The sequence below is a fragment of the Rana temporaria genome, chromosome 1 (assembly GCF_905171775.1).
Source record: "Rana temporaria chromosome 1, aRanTem1.1, whole genome shotgun sequence".
In the NCBI taxonomy this organism is placed as follows: Eukaryota; Metazoa; Chordata; class Amphibia; order Anura; family Ranidae; genus Rana; species Rana temporaria.
In genome coordinates this window covers 271535589-271556007 of record NC_053489.1, presented here as the reverse complement: position 1 = coordinate 271556007, position 20419 = coordinate 271535589, and the positions used below count along the sequence as shown (strand labels likewise).

The 20419-nt window shown below is 42.9% G+C and overlaps 1 protein-coding gene across 2 annotated transcripts in view; it reads right to left on the bottom strand.

Annotated features, from left to right (window-relative positions):
• Window positions 1–20419, bottom strand: part of AGTPBP1 (ATP/GTP binding carboxypeptidase 1) — a 234627-nt gene that overhangs the window by 40289 nt on the left and 173919 nt on the right. The window lies entirely within an intron of this gene.

Below are 20419 nucleotides of genomic sequence, written 5' to 3'. Positions count from 1 at the left end.
CCGTACATCACGGGACACAGAGCGGCATATTCATTACTATGTGGGTTATATGGAGTACCTTCAGGTGATGGACACTGGCAATCTTAAACAGGAAGTCCCCTCCCTATATAACCCCCTCCCATAGGAGGAGTACCTCAGTTTTTTCGCCAGTGTCTTAGGTGTTGGTCACAAAGAAGTTTGCCTCCAGGTCCTTGAGACTAGGCAGACTATACCGGATCTGTCCAAAGTGCCTCAGAGCCAAAGTGGACAGTACCCGGGCCCCAAGTCGTGGGGTTTCGCCTATAATGCCTCTTCTTAAGGGGCTGGATCCTGGGCCCAGAACTTTGAGCTTTCTAAAAGTCCAAAAGGCACTGTTGCCAGGATGCTGTATAGGTCCAGGGCAGTGGTGTTCCAGCAGGACCCGGGTCCCTGAAGGTCTAGTACAGAACCCACGGAGATGGGGGAAGATTGGGCCTCTTGCTTTTTGCAATACCCTGCAGCGTGGAGCAGGTAAGAGGGGGGCCTGCGGAACTTGGTTCGTCGGCAGGTCCCTCAGGGGGAAGACTAGTTGGGTTAGCCTGGGATGCTCTGCATGGGCAACTATTACCACTATGTCTGCTAGACAGGATGGTCACCTCCCATTTACTAGTATACCCCCCCACCCCCACGGACTGTGTTTGCTGGTTGGCTGTCCCGCATGGTTTTGGGGGTAGAGGCTCTTTGCCTGGTTCTAGGACAAGCAGGGCAAGCCCACCCCCCGTTATCTCTCGGCTTTAAGGCCAGGGACTTACCTGTATTAGGTGCGTATTTTCCCCTGCAGCTCTGGGTCCTCTTGCGCCGCCGGCGTGCTGCTCCTCTCCTCATGGCTTCCCCTCTGGGACGCGCGCGCGCATGATATAGATGCGCGCGGAGGGGGCGGGGAGCGTCGCGACGTCGGCGGGGAGAGAGGGGCGTTCCCCCCTCGCTGTTATCTTGAGCAGCTCTGTCCTCCGGTCAGTGTGGGATTCGTCGGCTGACTGGAGGGACACAGAGCAGGACACAGAGCGGAGCAGGGTGACACCTAGTGGCGGTAAAAGAGACCTGTTTAGGTCTGGAGCTAAGCTCCTCACTGACTAAAGGGAGAAGATAGGAGTTGTTCCCCTGATTTTCTCTATTAAGCCAAAGGTCTTTTGGCAGCAGTCTGGCATTCACACAGTCCCTTTAAAGTGCAAAAATTTTAATATTTAAAAAAAAAAAAAGGAAAACAAAGACAAAACGAAAAAAAAAAAAAAAAAAAAAAAAGTTTTCTTTCAGGGGAAAGGTGTGCACTACCTTCCCATTGGCTTATAAGGTTTCCTGCCTTAAGCTACTTATTTTTGTTCTCCTTGCTACAACAGTCAGTTGTTATTAGCGGAGTGCCTCGGTATTGTATCATGGGCCCTAAAGGTTCGGGGACTAAAAGTGCTAAAAATGCAAAGAAACAGAAGGGTTCCCCCTCTAGCTCTGAGGATCTTAATCAGACTATGCCGGTTCTGTCCTCTCCTAAAAAGCTAGAAGATGCCGCCTTTGAGGAGCCATTAGGTGTGGTGGGTGCTGTGGCTGGCCCCATTCTGCCCGACCCAGTTTTTGTCACGCAGGATATGTTATCTGTCTCCCTGCAGGGGTTAGAACAGAGACTGACAACTTTGCTTACTAATTCTCTTGCAGGCAAAAAGCGGACTAGATCTTCGTCCCCTAAGTTGGTGTCCTCTGATGCTGAGATTCTCTCCCCAGAGGAGTTAGAATCCCAGGAGGACCAAACGGAGCAGATCCTAGAAGGTTCAGACATTGAGGAGTCCACTATTGAGGAACCTTTTTCGGTTTCTCAAGCAGAGAATCTGTGGGTACAGTCTTTAATGGACATGGTCCGCTCAGCTTTTAAGCTGCCCTCGCCAGGGCCTCAGATTCCTGCCGTGTCTTCTTTGGGCTCCTTAAAAGCACCATTAAGTAACGCAGTGTTTCCGGTTCACCCTTTGTTGGAAGACCTGATCTTTCAAGATTGGGCCCGGCCCGATAAAATTTTTGTGCCTCCTAAAAGGTTTTCTGTTTTGTACCCCATGGAGGAAAGTTTTTCAAAGAAATGGGTGCTTCCCGCTGTGGATGCGGCGGTCTCCTGCGTGAACAAATCTTTAACTTGCCCAGTAGAGAACATACAGATGTTCAAGGATCTGGTTGATAAGCGGTTGGAAACCCTTTTGAAAGCATTCTTTTCTACAGCAGGGGCAGTTGTGCAACCGGCCGTGGCTGCAATTGGCGTTTGTCAGGCGTTAAAAGACCAGACTAAGCAGATGTTAAGAGAGCTCCCGGCTCAGCAAGCACAGGATCTGGCCGACCTCCCCAGGGCTCTGTGTTTCGCATGGATGCCATAAAGGACTCCATCCAACAAGCTTCCCGTCTGTCGCTATTCTTGGTACATATGCGAAGGCTCCTGTGGCTAAAGAATTGGTCGGCAGAGACTCCGTGTAAAAAGCTGTTGGCGGGTTTTCCCTTCCACGGAGGAAGGCTTTTTGGGGAAGATCTGGATAAGTACATACAGACAATATCAAGTGGCAAGAGTACTCTTTTACCGGTCAAAAAGAGATTTCGAGGTCCGGCGTTTAAGCGGCAGCAATCCCCAGCCCCAGGGCCCTCGGCCCCCAGGCAGTATCGACGGCCTCCCGCACGGTCAAACTTTGGTAATAAGTCGCAGGGACAGGCCGCGGGTGGCAAGCGACCATGGGCCCGCAAGCCAGTTAAACCTGCTCCAAAGTCAGCTTTATGAAGGGGCGCCCCCACTCAATCGGGTGGGGGGCAGGCTTCGATTCTTTGCAAAAGTTTGGGAAGCCAAGATCCCCGACAAATGGGTTCTTTCCTTGGTGGCGGCTGGCTACAAAATAGAATTTCGGGAGTTTCCCCCTCCGCATTTTCAGGAATCAAGAATTCCAAGCGATCCGGAAAGGAAGGCTGCCTTGCTAACAGCCTTGGATCGTCTTCTAAACCAAGGGGTAATCGTAGAGGTACCAGTTCAGGAGCACAAGCTAGGCTTTTACTCCAATCTGTTTATCGTGCCAAAACCCAACGGCGATGTAAGGCCTATCCTGGATCTAAAGATTCTAAACTCTTACCTGAGGATTCGGTCCTTTCGGATGGAATCCATACGGTCTGCCGCCGCAGCCTTGCAGCAGAACGATTTTTTGGCCTCGATAGACATAAGAGACGCGTATCTTCATGTTCCAATTTTTCAGGGGCATCAAAAATTCCTACGCTTTGCAATCGCAGGGCGCCACTATCAATTTGTGGCTCTCCCTTTCGGGTTGGCTACAGCCCCCCGTGTGTTTACGAAGGTCCTGGCCCCCATCTTAGCCAATTTAAGGACCCAGGGAATCTTGATCCTGGCCTATTTGGACGACCTCCTGATCATAGATCACTCTGCTTCGGGCCTGGGTCGAGCGGTAGCCCTTTCAGTTCAGTGCCTCAAGGTATTCGGTTGGGTTTTAAACCAAGAAAAGTCGGCTTTACAGCCCACAAAACGATTGGAATACCTCGGCATGCTGCTAGACACGGAGCAGCAAAGAGTGTTTCTCCCTTTAGAGAAGTTCAAAGGGATCAAAAAATTGATCCAGTTGGTGCTAAGCAAAAGGGAGTCAACTATCCGATTGTGCATGAGATTACTGGGAAAAATGGTGGTCACCTTCGAGGCGGTGCCATACGCTCAGGCACACACTCGAATCCTGCAGACAACCATCCTGTCAGCATGGAACAAAGATCCACAACTCCTGGATCTTCCGTTGATCCTTCCATCAAGGGTCCGGCAAAGTCTCTACTGGTGGCTAAAGCCTCGGAACCTCCTAAAGGGAAAATCATTCAGTCCCATCATCTGGAAGTTGGTAACCACAGATGCCAGCCTGAAGGGCTGGGGAGCGGTCTTGGATGGGCAAATCCAGCAGGGGGTTTGGGCAGAGTCGGAAAGAGGGCTGCCAATCAATGTCCTGGAGATCAGGGCGGCACGCTTAGCCTTAAAAGCCTGGACGTCCAAACTTCAGGGGTTTCCAGTGAGAGTGCAGTCCGACAATGCCACGGCGGTGGCATATATAAATCACCAAGGGGGCACGAAAAGTCGAGCCGCCCAAAGGGAAGTGAGCTTAATTTTCCTGTGGGCAGAGTCGCATGTACCATGCATCTCGGCGATTTTTAACCCAGGGGTGGACAATTTACAGGCGGACTTCTTAAGTCGCCAGCAGCTGGTGTCAGGGGAGTGGTCCCTCCATCCCCAAGTCTTTCAGGAGATCTGCCAGAAATGGGGGCGTGTGGACGTGGACATCATGGCGTCAAGGTTCAACAGGAAACTGAGCAAGTTCATATCCCGATCAAGGGACCCTCTGGCCTGTGGAACCGATGCGTTGGTTTGCCCTTGGCATCCGTTCAGTCTGCTGTACGCCTTCCCCCGTTACAGATGCTGCCCCGCCTGCTGCGCAGGATCAGGGTGGAGAACAGACCAGTCATTCTGATAGCCCCAGCATGGCCCCGGAGGTCGTGGTACTCACTAATCGTGAGAATGTCAGTGGGAGAACCATGGACCCTTCCACTTCGGCCAAACCTACTCTCTCAAGGCCCGATACTCCACCCTGCCTTACGGCATCTAAATTTGACGGCTTGGCGGCTGAATCCCTGATCCTCAGGGGTAGGGGCCTATCTAGCCAAGTTATTTCTACTCTGATTAAGGCTAGAAAACCAGTCTCCAGAGTAATTTATTACAGGGTCTGGAGGGCCTACGTAAGCTGGTGTGAGTCCCAGAGATGGCTTCCACGCAAATACACTGTTGACAGGGTATTGCGTTTCCTCCAGATAGGGGTAGATAAGGATTTGGCCTTAAGTACTATTAAAGGACAGATTTCTGCCTCATCAGTATGGTTTCAGAGGCCGTTAGCCACGCACTCGTTGGTTAAAACCTTTTTACAGGGGGTCTTACGCATTAATCCCCCCATCAAGTCTCCGGTTTGTCCGTGGGATTTGAATCTTGTGTTGTCAGCGCTGCAAAAGCAGCCATTTGAGCCTCTGGCAGAGGTCCCGTTGGTATTACTGACTCGGAAGTTGGTATTTTTGGTCGCTATGGCTTCCGCTAGAAGAGTTTCAGAGCTGGCAGCCTTGTCTTGTAAAGAACCATACCTCATTCTGCATAAAGACAGGGTGGTTCTCCGTCCACATCCGTCTTTTCTGCCTAAGGTGGTGTCCAGTTTTCACTTGAACCAGGATTTGGTCCTACCATCCTTTTTTCCAAAGCCCACTTCTAGAAAGGAAGGGTTGCTGCACACCTTGGATATTGTCAGGGCCATGAAGGCCTATCTCAAGGCTACAGAAGAGATTTGAGAGACGGATACATTGTTCATTCTGCCGGAAGGGCCCAAGAGAGGTCAGGCGGCAGCTAAAGCTACCATCTCTAGATGGATTAAGCAGGTAATCGGTCAGGCCTACGGCTTGAAGGGGTTGCCCCCTCCTTTATCAGTTAAGGCCCATTCTACTAGGGCCATGAGCGCCTCCTGGGCAGCACACCACCAGATCTCTATGGCTCAGGTTTGCAAGGCGGCAACCTGGTCATCGGTCCACACGTTCACAAAATTTTACCAATTGGACGTGAGAAGAAGGGCCGATGCAGCCTTTGGACAGGCAGTGCTGCAGGCTGCGATTTGAGATCCTCAGGATTCTGGGCACCCTTGGTTAATTAATGAATTAATTAAATTAATCAGAATAATTATTTTTTGTTGGATTTAATTTGGATTTATTATGATTTAAAGAATACTTTCTGAATTAAATCTCCTGGCTGAGATGTCTCCCTCCCCTCATTGGAAGCATTGCTTTCGGACATCCCACATAGTAATGAATATGCCGCTCTGTGTCCCGTGATGTACGGAAAAGAAAAGGGGATTTTTAATACAGCTTACCTGTAAAATCCTTTTCTTGGAGTACATCACGGGACACAGAGCTCCCACCCCTCTTATGGGGAACATTTTGGGTGGCATACTGCTTGCTACAAAACTGAGGTACTCCTCCTATGGGAGGGGGTTATATAGGGAGGGGACTTCCTGTTTAAGATTGCCAGTGTCCATCACCTGAAGGTACTCCATATAACCCACATAGTAATGAATATGCCGCTCTGTGTCCCGTGATGTACTCCAAGAAAAGGATTTTACAGGTAAGCTGTATTAAAAATCCCCTTTTTTTTGTCAAAAGGTGAACTTATCCTTTAAGAATCTTCCTAGGCGAGGAAGAGCACACTTGCTGATTACAAGCACCTCTCCATACAATCTAAATACTGCATGTAACATAGTGCATCAAGTATTTACCTTTGAAAAGGAAGGGGAAATGGAAAGTATTTACCTTTAAAGAGTTATCCGTTTAAAAAATATTTTCTGAATTATTTAAAAAAAAAAAAATACACAAAAAAGATTTCACGGTTTTCTTTTTAATTTAACCAGTTGCTGACCGAGCCATAGCCAAATGACTGCTACAGCGTGGTCGGATAACTTTGGGAGGGGATACTATGACCCCCCCCCCCGGGACGCGCACCTGGGACTGTCTGACCACCAGGTCCTCCAGATCCGGCACGTAATGGAACGGGGTAAAGGGCCAATGACAGCGGCACTTTACCAAGTGATTGCCCCGTCCAGTGACGGAACGAACAGTTGTAAACAGACCGGAGCATGTCTAGTTCAGCTCCTTCCCTCACACTGATAGGTACAGTGTGCGAGGAGAGAAGGGAGTCGGGTGCAGCAGCGCTGTGGGCTGGATCTAAAGTGCCCACAGCGCTGATCTCTGCCCATCCATGCTCCAGGTATGATCATCCATGCTCCAGTCATGATTACCATGCCCAGCCATTACCATGCCCAGCAATGCTCATCCATGGCTCATCTAGCCTCAGCTGTGCCCATCCATGGCTCAGCCCTGCCACATCCATAGCTCAGCCCTGCCACATTCATGCCACATCAGTGCTCATCTCTGCCACATCCATGCCACTACAATGCCCATGAGTGTCTCACAAAAGTGTAGTAGGTAGTCAAATTAGATGTGTAATTTATGCTCCTAGAACACCTGATGGTGCTCCCTGCATGTTGGGCCTTTGTATGTGGCCAGGCTGTGGAAAAGTCTCACGCCATACTCAGGAGTAGAAGAATATATTTTTGGGTGATTTTTGCTACGTACATGCTATGTGTTAGAAATATCTTACACATGGACAACTTTGTGTATAAAAAAAAAAAAGCGTTTTCCATTTTCTTTCCACATTTTTCAAAAACTTGTGGAAAAAAAATACATTTTCCAAAGACTCATTATGCTTAATAGATTATACGTTGGTGTTTGCTTTAAAAAATGGGGCCATTATTGGGTGTTTCCATTGTCCTGGTGCTCCAGTGCCTTCAAAAATTTAACAGGTAGTCAAGACATTAAATGTGTAATTTATGTCACTAGAACGCCCGACGGTGCTTCCTGCACGTTGGGCCTCTGTATGTGGCCAGGCTGTATAAAAGTCTCACATGTGGTATCACCATACTCAGGAGGAGTAGTAGAATATAATTTAGGGTGTTATGCATATGCTGTGTGTGAGAAATAACTTGTTATGACAATTTTGTGAAAAAAGAATTGTGGAAAAAATGACAACTTTGAAAAACTCACCATGCCTCATACCAAATACCTTGGAACGTCCACTTTCCAAAAAGGGGGCATTTGTACTTTCCTGGCTTACTAGTGTCTCAAGAAATTAGATTAGGCTGTCAGTACATCAGGTGCAATCAATTTTCAGTGATTGGCACCATAGCTTTATAGACTCTACAACTTTCACAAAGACCAAATAATATACACTTATTATGGTTATTTTTACAAAAGATATGTAGCAGTATAAATTTTGGCCAAAATTTTGAAAGAAAAACTACTAATTTGCAAAATTGTATAATTGAAACAAAATAAAATGCATTTCTTTTACAAGATGTTCGTTTTTTTTTTTTCATTTATAGCGCAAAAAATAAAAAACCCAGTGGTGATCAAATACCACCAAAAGAAATCTCTATTTGTGTGAAAAAAAGGACAAAAATGTCATATGGGTACATTGTTGCATGACTGAGTAATTGTCATTCAAGTGGTTAAAGTTTATTAGAAAAGAAAAGAGAGATAATCTTTTATTATAACTATCTGGGATAAAGTGCAATTGTATAAAACCTAAAGAGGAAAAAAAATTTAACTTTTAACATATAGGTTCAGTATTGTATGTATAAAGTTTTTTTGCCCGAGGTGTACCGTTAAAAAAATAAATAAATTATATATATATATATATATATATATATAAAAATTTACTGGGTGTTGTGATGTAGCAGACTGAACCTGTGGTCATAGACAACCTAATGATTTATGAGGCTTGGTTTCGGAATACAATAAGGGTCAATCAATCGGATGACTACATAAAGGATGATCTAGAACCAATTCACTAGTAAGATCATAATTTGTCTCTGTCACATCTAAAACCACTTAGCGATTATGAGGATATACAGTAGTTGTATACAATGTGTAACATAAACCTTTGTGTGCCTGAGTAGCTGCAGTAATGTACTTGGGTGATATTGTCAACAGGGGGTTTCTATCATTTCCATAAAAAGGTTTACAAATCTATGGCCATAAAACAGAGATATAGGTTTACAGAATTCCTGCTATGCACACTTTTTTCCATTAAACCTGTAAAAGTACAGTGTAAAGCAGTCAAAATAAGCCATTAAATATAAAATGTTTTAAAACTGATTGTTCTGGCTTAAAAAGTGTATTTGTGTCGGATTGTCACAGGGACAATATACTGAAAGATTTTTGAGAGGTAAAGACTTATTCAGAAAAATTACAGTAAGGAGCACAATAAACATACAATAAACAAACAAATGAAAAAATTGATATGCAACAAAATAAGCACACTTCATTATGAAGCAAATTACTAGGGCCCTCTAGTGGTAGCTTTTCAGACTAACCAAATAATAGCTGTCACTTCTAATGATAGCAGCCATGGGTTGTAAAATGTTAGTTTTTACCCAATCCAAAAAAATCTAGAGATATGTTTTAATGATAAAGAGGAGTAATACTGCAAGCTTTTTGAGAATGCACAGGTATCTTCATCAGGCTTGCTTGATAAAGAGACTAAATCAAACTTGACAATGCAGATCAGAAACATGCCTATTATACAGGGGTACAAGGCAGGTATGCCTGTTCTTTCTATTTTTGGAACATCTAGCAAGCTCCTAGCTGAACTGTTGAATTCCACACTGGTGAAAGACTTTAGGTCGCTGGAAAAGCAGGTGTGTTTGTAAGCCAACAATATTCTCATTATTTAGCAGCTTGATCAGCCCTAATTTCATCTTACCCCGCCCTCTATCAGTATACATATTTGATTTATTTCTTTAAATCTTACCATGTCGGATATACTGTACTTCAAGTGTGCCTGTGCCCAGACTATGGACATTAAACTGTTTACATATTCTCAAGCACTAAAAAATGTTTTAACAAGCTACCCCTGACCCCTCTAGCTGTCTTTAATGCAAAGCTGTTCCTTCTTAACCACCTAACCCCTGGAAGGATTTACCCCCCTCAAGATCAGATCATTTTTTTGCTATTCAGCATTGTGCTACTTTAACCACTTCAGCTCATTTATGCAACTTGTGCCCAAACAACATTTCTGTCCTTTTTTTTCCGACAAATAGAGCTTTCTTTTGAAAGTATTTGATCACCTCTGTGGCTTTTATTTATTAAAGGAAAAAGACTGACAATTTTGAAAAAAAAACGAACAATATTTCTTTCTTTCTTTCTGCTATAAAACATATCCAATAAAATAAAATAAAAATCATAGTAATGGTGGCGATCAGCAATTTTTAGCCAGACTGGGACATTGCGGCATACAAATTAGACACAAAGTGACACTTTTTGAAGACCAGTGATACTAATACAGTGATTAGTGTTAAAAAAATGCACTCTCACAGTATCAATGACACTGGCAGGGAAGGGGTCAACATCAGGGGCAATCAAAGGATTAAGTGTGCTCCTAGGGAGTGCTTTATAACTGTGTAGGTTATGGTGCAACTGGAGGAAGAGAAAGACCCATGTTTTCTTAGCAGAAACACAAAATTTCCATTTTCCTCTCTGAGAGAACAGTGGTCTACCTTGTTTACATATGCAGATCGGCGTTCTGCCTCTTCTGTCAACGATCAGTGTTCAATCACAGCGGGAGCGGGTCCCCGGTAGTGCACGTCCCAGACCCAGAAGAAGCCACAATATACAGGTACGTTGTTTTGTGCAGCCGTCATACCAAAGTCGGACCAAAAGTAGTGCAGGAACCTCTTTTTTTTTAAGTCAGAGCAACTCAATTTGTACCGACTAGAATGGTTCAATTGCACAGAATGGGAACCGACTTCTGATGCGACAAGTACTCCAAAGTCAGAGCGAATGTCGCATCAGTGTGAACCGGGCCTTAGTCATTTTCGAACACCATTGAAACACCTGCTAATTGTTTCCATTAGACACCTGGCAGCCTGTGAAGATTCTGTGTCACAGATTTTTTTTTTTTTTAAAGTCTGTGTTGTGAACTAAGAATTACATTTCTTCACAATGCCTACAGATACATACTGTAGATGATTGATGTCTTGTTATAAAGTTAATTTACTGCTTGTTCAAATCATGTAAATAATTTTGTACAGGTGCACTTTAAACCCAACTCAGTCAATGCCTCACTGGGGTAGTGAAGTTAGAATCAGAATGACAGCAGTGAAGCTTAACCACTCCAGAACTTTCCTCACTTCCTGCCAAGGCCAATTTTTTGCTTTCAGAGCTGTCTCATTGTAAATGACAATTGTGTGGTCATGCAACATTGTACCCAAACAACATTTTTATCATTTTGTTCCCACAAATAGAGCTTTCTTTTGGTGGTATTTGATCACCGCTGTTTTTTTTTTTTTTTATATTGCTTTTTTTATTTTTTATTGCTCTTTGTTATAAAATTATGTAAATAAGTAAATTTTCTCCTTCACTGATGAGGCTGCACTGATGGGCACTGATGAGGTGGCACTAAAGGGCACTGATGAGGTGGCACTAATGGGCACTGATAGGCAGCACCGATAGGTGACACCGATATGCAGCACTAATGGGCATTGATAGGCGGCACTGATGGGCACTGCTAGGTGGCACTGATAGTTGGCTATGATAGGCAGCACTGATGAGAAGGCACTGGCAGGCATTACTGATGGGCACTGATTGGCACCTCTAATGGGCGCTGATTGGCAACCCTGGTAGTCATGGGTGGGCACACAGGGTGGGCACCCTCAGGGGGTCTGCACTTATATTAAGTGCAGAAACCCCCCCCCTGTCAGGAGAGCAGCCGATCGTCTCTCCTCTACTCGCGTCTGTCAGTGCGAGTGGAGGAAAAGCAGATAAACTGATAAAAGAGAACCACAATTCTGAACGAACTCGAAAAAACAAATCAGCAAATAGTTTTCCTTCAAGAAACACATTTTAAAGTACAAAACGTCCCACAACTTACGAATAACTACTTCACAAAAGCCTTTCATGCCACCAACCCCATAGCAAAAACTAAGGGTGTCACAATCCTACTAAGCAAAAACACTTTCTTTGATCTACACCAAGAGCTAGTGGTTACAGAAGGTCGCTACATAATTTTTTTTAAAGTACTTGGAATGGAAACCCCATTACACTAGCTAATGTCTATTTTCCAAACAATGCACATAACACTTTCTGCCAAAAAATGATCGATGAACTGAAATGGTTTGCCTTAGGTTGCACCATATTAGGCAGAGATTTTAACATACCACTAAATCCACAACATAACACATCTACAGGGCAAACACATGTAACATACAAAATACTAAAACGTATAAAAAAAACTCTGACAATCCCTAACTTTAGTAGACACCCACTGGACAAAGACTACACCTTTTACTCATCACCCCACAAGAGATACTCAAGAATAGACTTAATATTCATAACCCAAAGAGACTCTACAAGCATTGCCAAAGCCAAAATAGGGATAATCTCAGTTTCAGACCATGCACCCATCTCATTAAAGTGGTGTTCCAGCCGCGATTCTTTTTCAAAAGTCAGCAGCTACAAACACTGTAGCTGCTGACTTTTAATAAGGACACTTACCTGTCCTAGGCGCCCTCGATGTCGGCCCCCGAGGCCGATCCCTCGATCGTGGCAGGTCCTGGCGCCGCCATCCTCACTAAAGGAAAACAGGCAGTGGAGCCTTGCTTAAAGGAGTTGTAAAGGAAAACATTTTTTTTGCTCAAATGACTGTTTACAGGGTATAGAGTCATAATAGTTAACTGATTCCTTTTAAAAACGATTAAAAATAGATAAAAAACAATCATATAATGTACCTTTAGTTTCAGTTTCGTTTTTGCATGTTATGCTCCCTTTGTGCTGTATAGAGCCATAGAGAAGTGAGGGTTTAAAAACGAAACTAGAAGCTCCCAGTACTGTGGTCCAAAGGAAACAGACAACCAGGAAGTGTCCAGAACAGAGCAGAATTACAGCAACATCAGAGCAAAAACGAACAATGAGGACATGAAACCAGGACTGCAGTAAGGTAAAGGAAGCTATTTAGCTAAAAAAAATAATCCTTTAGAGACCCTTTAAGTCTGAAATCTCTGTCACCACATTCTACAACTTTTAACTGGAGACTAAATGCAGCACTCTAAACGGACCAAATAATTCAAACAGTTTTCCAAAACTCTATCAAAAACTACTTTAAGAATAACTTAAACACAGAAACAAATCCCTTAAACATTTGTGAAGCACACAAAAGCGTCATCAGAGGAGATTTAATAAAGTGGGATGCCAGACGGAAAAAAAGAACGAAAAAAAAAAGTAATCACAACACTATCCACCAGAATTGCCAGACTAGAAATACAACATAAACAATCTCTAACCACCAAAACTGAAAAATAACTCACTCAATGTAGAACACAAATACTAGACCGGAAAATCAAAGGATCGCTTTTCTTTAAGAAAAGCATCTTCTATGAGCACGGCTACAAAAGCGGAAATTTTCTCGCCAAAGCCCTTAAAAATGCCAAAGCCTCGAGCTATATACACGCTATTAAAAACACAGAAGGGACACTGGAAAATAACTCTGAAAAAGATAGCAGCAACATTACACAAAACTATACAATCTACTACCACAACAAAAAAAAAACCCAACCAACCTTCCAAACACAATGCAAAAAACTATCCAAAAATTCTTGGACGAAAAAACTTCCTTCCCTTAAAAAAGAAGAAATAAAGCAACAAGAAGAACCTATTACCATAAATGAAATACATACTGAAATCAAAGATTTAAAAGTTGGAAAAAGCCCAGGCCCTGATGGATTCACATCCCAATATTACAAAATTTACACCCAGCTTTTATCCAAGCACCTCCTGAAGGCATTTATGTACTTTGCGAAAAATAAAAATGACTTGCACTTCTTTTTAATGGCTTACATCACAGTGATCCCAAAACTGGACAAGGACCACACAAAATGCTCTAACTTCATGCCCATTTCTCTACTTAACGTGAACCTGAAGTTACTAGCAAAAATCCTGGAAAAATAGAATGAGACCCCTGCTCTCTAAAATCATAGGTCCAGAACAAGTAGGCTTAATGCCATGAAGAGTAGCCAGGGACAACATAACCATAACACTTAATCTAATTTTCCATGACAAGAACTCAAAGATCAAAGGCTTCTTGCTCTCTACAAACACCGAAAAGGCTTTTGAATGAGTATCATGGGAATATATGTTCTTAACTTACTCATAAATTGGACTGGGGAATAGCATGCCAAGTTGGATACAAGCTTTTTACCTAAACCCTCCCAAGCAAAAATGAAAACAAACAACACATTCTCCAAACCAATAAACATACATAAAAGGGACTAGACAGGGGTGTCCCCTATCTCCCCTACTTTTTATATTGACCCTTGAACCCCTAATTAGATCAATCAATCTAGAGAATGCGATCCACAGCTTCCAGGTAAACAAAAGAGAATATAAAACTGCGGCGTTCGAAGATGACTTATTGTATTTCCTTACTCAGCCACATATCTCCAGTCCCAATCTAAACAAGATCTTCAAGATATTTAGTTACATCTCTAACTTTAAAATACACCACAATAAATCAGAGGCACTTAATCCAACTCTGACCCCTGAACAGTTAAATATATCCCAACGAAATTGCACCTATAAATGGGAACATAAAACCCTAAAATACCTAGGGATTAATCTGACACCTAACATAGAAACCCTCGATGATGCTGTATATATGAGGTGAGAGTTCTGAGAGACCAGACACGCTGGGGATCAGACCACTTATTTATTGATTTGGGCATACAGATTGACGGACGCTTTGTTTGTTTTTTCAATATGCACATATTTTTTTTTTTTGTTTCTCCTCTTTAGCAGTTTATCTGCCCTATTTATATGGACTATTTTTTTGGTGTTATACACTATTTATTATCACATATCACTGTTATTGTTTTACTCACTCCCTAACAAGGGAGCCACCATGTAACTGGTGGCTACATTTCAGCTGATTTATGGTCTTTAACCTTACGGTACCTCAAAAGATGATAATAAAAGGAAATGCTAATGCCGCGTACACACGATCGCTCAAACCGATGAGAACGGTCTGATGGACCGTTATCATCAGACCAAACTGATCATGTGTAGGCCCCATCGGTTATTTATATTATTTAACGGTTAAAAAAATTCAATCTTGTTTTAAATTTGAAACATGGTTAAAAATCCATGCATGCTCAGAATCAAGTCGACGCATGCTTGGAAGCATTGAACTTGTTTTTGTTTCAGCACGTTGTGTTTTACGTCACCGCGTTCTGACACAATCGTTTTTTTTAACTGATGGTGTGTAGGCACGACTGACCATCAGTCAGCTTAATCGGTTAACTGATGGAAAAATCCATCAGATCGTTTTCATCGGATGGACCGATCGTGTGTACGCGGCATAAATCTTTAATGGAATGTGTTTCCAATACATGAGATTCCAATGTGCAGTTTGTAGAAACTGACAATTTTATGAGGAAGTGGCAATTTAAGGTCACAAAATGTTATTTGGTGAAAAAAAGAAATTCGATGTAAATCAGACAACGCTTTACCCATTCTTAGACAAACCACTCTGGGCACCCCTGCCGATCGGGCCACTGACAGGCTTTTTTTTTTACAGACTCCTTTTCTTGCACTTTCTGATTCCCTATACCCACCTAATGCCGCATACACACAATCGTTTTCCGGTTTGTAAAAAATTAAGTTTTTTTTTATGTCATTAAAAACGATCGTGTGTGGGCTTCAGAGCATTTTTCGGGTTCTAAAAAATGGCCAAAAAAAAAAATCGAACATGCTCTATTTTTTCACAACGTTTTTAACAATGTCGATTTTAAGGTTGTCAAAAATGGTTGTGTGTGGGCTTTATTGACGTGAAAAATCTGTGCATGCTCAGAAGCACGTTATGAGACGGGAGCGCTCTTCTGGTAAAACTAGCGTTCGTAATGGAGATGGCACATTCATCACACAGTAACAGACAGAAAAGCGCAAATCGTATTTTACTAACACAAAATCAGCAAAAACAGTCCCAAGGGTGGCGCCATCCGCATGGAACTTTCCCTTTATAGTGCCGTTGTAAGCGTTGTACGTCACCGCGCTTTGCTAGAGCATTTTTTTTTTCACGATCGTGTGTAGGCAAGGCCGTTTTAATGATCGGGTTGAAATAGTTTTTTCTAGAGCCTTAAAAAACGTAATTTTTTACAACCCGAAAAACGATCGCGTGTACGCGGCATAAGAACCCCACAGAGAAGCCAGGGTGGGAGTTCCTGAGTCATAGAGAGCTACTACTCTGATACTTGATGGAGACAGGCTTTAACTGGCGTGCTTGGAAGGTTGCAGGTTTCGCACCCCTGCCTCAACAGATTTACAGTGCCTTAAAAAAGTATTCATACTCCTTGAAATTTTCCACATTGTGTCATGTTACAACCAAAAACGTAAATGTATTTTATTGGAATTTTATGTGATAGACTAACGAAAGTGGCAAAGTGGCACGTAATTGTAAAGTGGAAAATAGTTTTCATTTTTTTTTTACAAATAAAAATCTGAAAAGTGTGGCGTACCTTTGTATTCCCACCCCCTTTACCCCTAACCAAAATCTAGTGAAACCAATTGCCTTCAGAAGTCACCTAATAAGAGTCCACCTGTGTGTAATTTAATCTCAGTGTAAATACAGTTGTTCAGTGAAGCCCTCAGGAGGTTTGTTAGAGAACCTTAGTGAACGAACAGCATCATGAAGGCCATCAGACAGGTCAGGGATACATTTGTGGAGAAGTTTAAAGCAGGGTTAGATTTAAAAAAAAAAATCCCAAGATTTGAACATTCAAAGTCCAGACCTAAATCCAATTAAGAATCTGCGGCAAGACTTGAAAATTGTTGCTCACAGACACTCTATATCCAATCTGATAGAGCTTAATCTATTTTGCACAGAATAATGGGCAAAAATGTCACTCTCTAGATGTGCAAAGCTGGTAGAGACACTTCCCTAAAAAGACTTGCAGCTATAATTGCAGCGAAAGGTGGTTCTGAAAAAGTAGCGACTCAGGGGGGCTGAATACAAATACACGCCACACTTTTCAGATATTTGTAAAAAAAAAAATGAAAACCATTTATCATTTTCCTTCTACTTCACAATTATGTGGCACTTTGTGTTGGTCTATCACATAAAATCCCAATAAAATACATTTATGTTTTTGGCTGCAACATGACAAAATGTGGAAAATTTCAAGGCATTTGAATACTTTTTCAATTTTTATCTTTCTTCCTTGTACTGTGGAACTACTCCCCATGGCTTTTACCTTTCTGAAGCAATTTATATTTTTTGGAAATACCACAGAATAAGAGTTTTCCCATCCCCCTCTTTTCTTTTTTGTTGGACACCCTGAGCTGCACCAGAGACCCCTGGCCATCTTTTTCACAGGCTTGTCATACAGAACATTTGATGTGCTCACGGGGGGGGATACATTTTTGATTTTGATGTTTACCATTTTTACTTACAGTTGTGCTCATAAGTTTACATACCCTGGCAGAATTGATGATATCCTGGCCATTTTTCAGAGAATATGAACGAACACACAAAAACTTTTCTTTCACTCACGGTTAGTGTTTGGCTGAAGCCATATATTATTACTCAACTGTGCTTACTCTTTTTCAATTATAATCACAACAGAAACTACCCAAATGACCCTGATCAAAAGTTTACATACCCTGGTGATTTTGGCCTGATAACATGCACACAAGTTAACACAAAGGGGTTTGAATGTCTGTTAAAAGGTAACCATCCTCGCCTGTCATCTGTTTGCTTGTAATTAGTGTGTGTGTATAAAAGGTCAATGAGTTTCAGGACTCTTGACAGACCTTTGCATCTTTCATCCAGTGCTGCACTGACGTTTCTGGATTCTGAGTCATGGGGAAAGCAAAATAATTGTCAAAGGATCTGCGGGAAAAGGTAGTTGAACTGTATAAAACAGGAAAAACATATAAAAAGATATCCAAAGAATCGAGAATGCCAATCAGCAGTGTTCAAACTCTTATAAAAAAGGGGAAAATTAGGGGTTCTGTTGAAACCAAACCACGGTCAGGTAGACCAACTAAAATTTCAGCCACAACTGCCAGGAAAATTGTTCGGGATGCAAAAAAAAAAAAACACAAATAACTTCAGGTGAAATACAGGACTCTCTGAAAACACGTGGTGTGGCTGTTTCAAAATGCACAATAAGAAGGCACTTAAAGAAAGTTTGGAAAATAAAAAAGTCACGCTAAAACTTGTGAGAGATATATAAACCAGTAAAAGCATAACTGAAATAAGTAACATATTTAACAATCCTCATGTGCTAATAGTGAATAAATAATAGAAAAACGTGGATTGCATTCAACAAAAAAGTCCATAAATTTAGTTAATACAGTGGGTGACCGCAATATTGTGTCAATCTCGCTCCCTTTCTCGGCGAGATTGACCACCTACGAGCCTCATCGCGGGAGCCAGCGCCGAACCGGCTTGCCGCGATGGAGACAAAGCCGTCATAGAAGCGACGGGGATCCGACTTGGATTCCCACCAATTCTAGCCGCAGCATTTGGTATGAATCCTGAGGGGGAACTCCACGCCAAATTTTAAATAAAAAGCCGGCATGGGTTCCCCCCCAGGGGCATACCGGGCCCTTAGGTCTGGTATGGGTTGTAAGGAGAACCACCCTGCGCCGAAAAACCGGCGTGGGGGTCCCCCCACAATCCATACCAGACCCCTTTCCAAAGCACGCTGCCCGGCCGGTTATTAGTCAGCTCCGGGGGCCCCCCTCTTTTCTTTAGCTCTTTTACAAGGGGGGGCCTTCTTCTTCGGGGGGGGGGTGTTGGTCTTCACCGCCGTCTGGTTCTCTTCCGCTCTCCAGGGGGCTTTTCCGCTCTCCGGGGGGGTCTTCTCCACTCTCCGGGGGGTCTTCTTCCACCTTCTCCGCTCTCCGCTGCTATATTCCTATTTCAAGGGATGTTTACATTCCTTATAATAGGAATAAAAGTGATAAAAAAATTGTATTTTTGGGGGGAAAAAGTGTCAAACTAAAATAAATAAAGTAAAATAAACAATAAATGTATTTATTTATTTTTAAAGTACCCCCGTCCCCGGAGGACGTGGTCCCATCCAGGGCCCAGAGAACCTTGCTGAATATATTACTATTCTATGGGAGGAAGGCCATGTGGAAATCACCTGCTCCACCGGGTATAGCGTTTTGGAAGAGCTTGGTGAACTCGATGATGCCCTTCTACAAGGCGACCTATCTCTCAAGGGGATGCAAGAAGAAGTTTAATAAGGTCTGGCGGGCCTGGTTTGATGCAGATGCCACTGCTGGTTAAGAGGGAGGGATGAGCGGAGAGCCTCACGTTTGATTTAACTACTGTACATGAGAAACAAGGGGGCACACTTCCGAGAAGATGGGGGGGTGGGCAGTGCGGCACCCCTCCAGACCAATCCGTGGCGGGGGGGGGTGCGGGTCGGGGCGTATAGTCAATAGTTAATGAACAATGAGTTGGGTGATGTATATCTGCCATTAACTGTATTTACCGCCAGGAAACATGTACCCGATCTTCAATTCTCCAGACACTGATATCGGAGGTGGTGGTGGACTGAGTTACGGGGCTAAGGGAGGGAGGGGGGGGGTTAGGGGTTGGGAGTTATGTATTCCTTTGAAGGTAGCTACCTATGTTAGGTAAGATGCCAATGATACGACCATGTTGGTCGCGAGAGACATGGTGTTGTGCCGTGACACTCTCTTGTTTGTGTTTGTCTGTCATGTTGAAAAATTTCAATAAAAAGAATTTTACAAAAAAAGTACCCCCGTCCCCGTGTGCTCGCATGCAGAAGCGAACGCAAACGTCAATCCCGCCGACATATGAAAACGGTGTTCAAGCTACACATGTGAGGTATCGCTGCGATCGTTCGAGCGAGAGCAATCATTTTGGCCCTAGACCTCCTCCGGAAAACTCCAAACATGTAACCAGTAAAAATATTTAAAGCGTCGCCTATGGGTATTTTTAAGTAGCGAAGTTTGGCGCCGTTCCACAAGCATGTGCAATTTTGAAGGGTGACATGTTAGGTATCTATTTACTTGGCGTAACTTCATCTTTCATATTATGCAAAAACATTGGGCTAACTTTACTGTTTTGTTTTTTTTAAGCACACAACTGTTTTTTTTAAGTGCGTTAGAAAAATTGCTGCGCAAATACTGTGCGAGATAAAAAGTTGTAATGACCGCTATTGTATTCTCTAGGGTCTTTGCTAAAAAAAGCATATATAATGTTTTGGGTTTCTATATAATTTTCTAGCGAATAAATTATGATTTTTACACGTAGGAGAGAAATGTCAGAATTGGCCTGGGTGCTCCAGAATGCCTGATGGTGCTCCCTGCATGTTGGGCCTCTGTATGTGGCCACGCTGTGTAAAACTCTCACACATGTGGTATCGCCATACTCGGGAGGAATAGCAGAATGTGTTTTGGGGTGTAATTTGTGGTATGCATATGCTGTGTGTGAGAAATAACCTGCTAATATGAAAATGTTGTGAAAAAAAAAAAATCTTGATTTTGCAAAGATTTGTGGGGAAAAAATGACAACTTCAAAAAACTCACCGTGCCTCTTTCTAAATACCTTGGAATGTCTTCTTTCCAAAAAGGGGTCATTTGGGGGGTATTTGTACTTTTCTGGCATGTTGGAGTCTCAAGAAATTATATAGGCCCTCAGTACTTCAGGTGTGATACATTTTCAGATATTGGCACCATAGCTTGTGGACTCTATAACTTTCACAAAAACCAAATAATATCCACTAATTTGTAC